This window comes from Elephantulus edwardii, unplaced genomic scaffold, assembly GCF_000299155.1.
Source record: "Elephantulus edwardii isolate Elephantulus edwardi_28Jun2011 unplaced genomic scaffold, EleEdw1.0 scaffold00112, whole genome shotgun sequence".
Classification (NCBI taxonomy): Eukaryota; Metazoa; Chordata; class Mammalia; order Macroscelidea; family Macroscelididae; genus Elephantulus; species Elephantulus edwardii.
Window position 1 is genome coordinate 8,328,250 of NW_006399862.1, and position 4,911 is coordinate 8,333,160.

A 4,911-nucleotide genomic window follows, 5' to 3' on the forward strand; every position below is an offset into this window, starting at 1 on the left:
GTGCCCATCAACAAACGAACTGATAGAGAAGCTCTGGTATACTCACACAATGGAACACCACGCTGCATTTTTGAAAAACAAGCAACTCATGCAACATTACTCAAAATGGTGACTCTGGAGGACATCATGCTGAGTGAAGCATCTCAGTCACAAAAGGACAAATACTGCATGTTGTAAAACAGGACTGACCTTGGGGTTGCGTGGGAGACTGAGAAAGATGGGTTCAATAATGTATACTTCATTGAAACAGATGAGGGAAAAAACTGTCTAAAAGGGATATGTGAGTAGATATTTTTGTCATGACAGGAGTCTAGAGTGAAGCCTACAAGGTGGAGTGGACCTGGGAGAGGGTTTGTAAAACAATGAAAGAATTTTTCTTTCACCCTTCCAAGAGGGTAGTGTACTAGGGGGGAGGATTGAGAGGGGAGAAAAGTGCGACAATGAATGAATGGAAATTCAAAGTCTCTGTAAATTTTCACCGAAATTAATAATAAATTTAAACCAAAGCCAAAAAACAAATAAATCCTGCAGAATAATGGTGAATATTCTACAAGGTGATAACAAACTTTTTAGACTTTTTTCCTTACATGATTGAACTAGAATTAATGAACTAAATTTTTTTTTACTGTTCTTTATTCTTATAGTCTCTACTAACAAAACAGAAATACATATTATAATTTGCAAGTTAGGTAAAATATCTGCAAAGTTAAATATTGATTCTTACATGATCACTGTTTAGATATATACAATTACTTGGCTCACTAATAATTGGTTTTATCAGTCACTCGCAACACACTTAAAACTTAATGGCACCATAGTTCGGTTTTACTTTTTAGTCTTTGACAGGAGAGAGTCAATATCCTGTAGAATTTCAGAGGTCTTTTTCAATGCGACTGATACACTCTTCTCATGAACGTCTAGCCAGGTTTCAGAAGATGCTGGTTTGCAGGGATAAGGAGACAGCTGGTTTTCCTTGTCAGGAATCCGCCCGAGGATGCCACTGCTCTCCAGTAGCAAGTTAAACTTCTGTATCTTCTCAAGTTCAGAAGCAACAGACCTGCTTTCTTCAAGAACAGAGGATGAAGGCTGTGTGGACATCTCGCTCAGTCCAGCCTGGGTCAGTTTTCTGCACCACGATATAACTGTTGTCACATATCTCTCATGTGGCCCAGGGCATTCAATTTTAATTAGTTTGTCTTGTCCATCAGGAAATGTTACTTGCACCAACCCAAGTTACAGCTTTGATTTACCTGTCTCTTTTCAGTGCAAAAGCTGAAATCCCAGTTTAAGGTTAGGGTGACGCCATCTAAAAAGACAGCATGGACTTTGTTGTCAGAGTATGCAAGAAACCTTCCCACACTGGGCATGACCGATTCTCTCAAAAGCAAAGGCAGAGGGCTGTGATTATTTACAACACTTGCCATCTTCCAACAGCATACACGATAGTTATGGCTTAAAGAAAGTTGCATCTTGGTACAATGTTGAAGAATCCCCGTCGCCTGTTGAAGCAGAGAGCACACAGAGAAGGGCCTTCCAGGTCTATCTGGAGGAAGATTATTCACCGAATAAGTTTTCTCTTCTCTCTCTTCTGATCCTTCCCGGGCGGGACAATATGTAAAATAGTTCCCAAAATACACGCCTTCTGATTTAAAAATAGATCCATCACCAGGATAAATTTCTATTGAGTTCATATTTTTGTGGGAAAGTCTATAGGTGATACCGCTGGACCACACCACTTTCACTAGTTCAGGATAGGAGAAGTCCTCGTTAAACTGCTTGTGTGACCATGAATCACAGAAATTCCACCTGTGCACGTGTGGGGCAGGACAGCTAAGCGGGAGAGCTCTGGGCAGTACAGAAACTTCCTTCTTTCTTTCCTCTGACACATCAGGAGTTAAAAGTCTCTTCTGGGTGATATCTCTATCAGTTATGGAAGTTTCACTCATTTTCTTAAGAAAATTAAGTGCTAAAGACAAGGAGTATTTCCATTCCTCTGGACAGGAGGCCACAGGCCAAAGCTGTCTCACATAAACCACCACAAACCATCAAGGCCTCTCTCAGGCTATCTTGCTTCCCACATTTTTCTCTCCAGTTTCCCCCCCCTCCCCTTTCCCTGAAAATGTTCTTTAGAAAATATTGCTTAAGGGAAAATTCGCCAAGAGAGGATTCCTCTTTGCTTGTCCTTGTTAGATGTTTGAATCTTCCAGTTACCCTAAAACCTTTCTTTTTTCACTTTCTCAGTGCTTGATCTGGGCTACAGCTGTGATGCGTCATTTTTGAGTTCTTTCCACTTCTTGTTGGTCCCTCACTGCTTGCCTGGTAACTGCTCTCAACACTTCTTCTGTTCTCCACCAGCTATTTGCCTTTGAAATTTCTCACCTGTGAGTTGAAACCGTCTTTCATCACCTCAACTTCCTCTAGAATATACTCTTATTTGCACAGTGCTTGGCTAGCTTAGATATCACACTTAGATCTGAATTAACAATAATGCTGAAGCATACATTCTTAGTTTACACAAGGTTTTATTTTTCTTGAAAAGTGGATTTAAGTATAATACTTCTTACTTAGATCCACAGGAAGAGAGAGAAAGAGAGTGAGAAAAGTGAGAGAAGGAAAAGAAGTAGCTAATATTTACTTTTTAAAAAAATTTCATATTGGTTTGCTTACAAAGTTTGTATACCTTATGCTTCACATTATTCTTCATTCGCATTGTGTTTCACACCACTATTCCCATTCATTATAAAAGATTATAAAATTAATCACCATTGAACTATGCTCACCATTACCTTGTCTTTTCAGGTCCCCACTGGATGTTTCCCATTTATTTACCCCTTCCCTCCATCCACTAAATAGTACACTTCTGTGATTTTTCCTTTACTCATCCTCACCCCTCTGCTCCCATCTCTTCCCTTCTTAGATCTCCTTACAGGTTTTAGTAGTTATCCTTCTATTTTTACAATAATGGTCTTATTCAGCACTTGTCCTTATAAAAATAAGTAAGTTACTCAGCATAATATTTTCCAGTACCTCCAAAGTTATGTAGTATTTTATTTTAAATCATTGCTCCTGTGCTGCATACTATTCCATTGTGTGAATGTGCCTAAATTTCTCAATCCATTCAGTTGTGGTTGGACACTTGGAGTGTTTCCATGCTCTTGTGATGGTGAATAATGCTGTTATGAACACTGGTATACAAATCTCTGTTTGTTTCTCAGTTCTAATTTTCTTGAGGTGTATTACTAGAATTGAATAGGTGGGTCATATAGAATTTTCATGTCCCATTTTCTGAGAGAATGCCAAACTATCTTCCAAGAGTGGTTGTACCATTTTACAATCTCATCAACATTGTGTGAGAATTCCCACCTCTCTATATCCTATCCAACATTTATTGCTTGCTGCTCTACCAAACTTTGTCACTGCTACTGTGGTGAGATGGTATCACATTGTGGTTTTGATTTGCATCTCTCTTATTGTCAGTGATTTTGAGCATAACCTCATGTATCTGTTGGTCATCCGAATGTCTTCCTCTGTAAAAAGAGCAAGATCTATCTTGAAGTAAGTGATAGGACATTATCTATACTTATACCATAAAGATTTCTTAATACAACTATTATTAAAATATACACAACAACAGCTAAAGCCAAAGATGAAGAAACTGAGGAATTCTACTAACTTTTTCTGTCTGAAATGGAAAAAGCATGTATTTATGATGAATTAACAGTTAGTCTGGAGGCAAAGGTGCACCTAATCCAGGCCATGGTCTTCACAATTACTTGTTATGCTTGAGAGAGCTGGACAATGACTAAGGATGACAGAAGAAGAATGGATGCCTTCAAGTTGAGATGCTGGAGAAGAGTCTTGAACATATCTTGGACTGTGAAGAAAATGAATCTGTCTTAGAGAAGGTGAAACCAAGTCTCTCCTTGGAGTTAAGTTTTTTAAGCTCCACCTCACTTAAGTTCAGCACATGGCCAGGAGAGATAAGTCCCTCGAGAAGGACATCATGCTTGGAAGGGTGGAAGGACAGCACAGGACAGGAAGACCCTGGATGAGATTGATACAGTAACTAAGGTAATGGAGATTAGTATGTCAGAATTACTGAGACTTGCTCAGTATAGAGAAGGGTTAAGAGCTGCTGTACGTAGGATCACTATGGGTCACAGACAACTCAACAGTATATAGCAACAACAACAATAACAATAACAACTTATTATATTGGCTATTTTTTTTAATTAAGCCTCTTGTTTAGAGTCAACCAGACCTTGTGGAGGGCCTTTGTATTTAAAAATCAGTTGTTACTATATTTTGGAGGAATTCTTCTAAGTGATACAGCACTCTTCTGCCAATTTGCTGTACTGTGGTAACCTAAGGTTGCTGTGATGCTGAACCTTGTACCAATGGGGCGTCAAATGCCATAATGGCTATCCATGGTGGACAGTGTTTGGTGAAGCTTCCAGTTTAAGGCAGGTTTAGAAGCAGGAGTGGCCTCTACTTCCTAAACCACAGCCTCTGGAAACTCTATGAACTTTGAGAAATGGCGATAATGATAGAAAGGTTTCAGGTCTTTTTTTCATAGGGTCTCTATGTGTTGTGCTTCACTCAATGACAATCAACAATAACAATAACAATGACTAAAAGGCAAAAGCGAAAAATAATGAGGAAGTAATGGTTGTTGGAAATTAGGACTTGGTTACAGAAATGAAATGGAAAAGAAACACTCAAAGAATACAACTGTCAACCAAGAATACTATACCCAGCAAGATTATCCATCAAATATGAAGGAGAGATCAAGATATTCTCAGAAGAACAGAACCTAAGAGAGTTTTTAAAAACAAGACCATTGCAAAAAACACTGAGAGATGTCCTTCTTACAGAGATACCACAGAAACCAGCATGGACCAAAGTAACTAG

The 4,911-nt window shown here is 38.8% G+C and overlaps 1 pseudogene; it reads right to left on the minus strand.

Annotated features, from left to right (window-relative positions):
- Nucleotides 1-825: 825 nt before the first annotated feature.
- Nucleotides 826-2,042, minus strand: LOC102863525 (annotated as a pseudogene).
- Nucleotides 2,043-4,911: the final 2,869 nt, after the last annotated feature.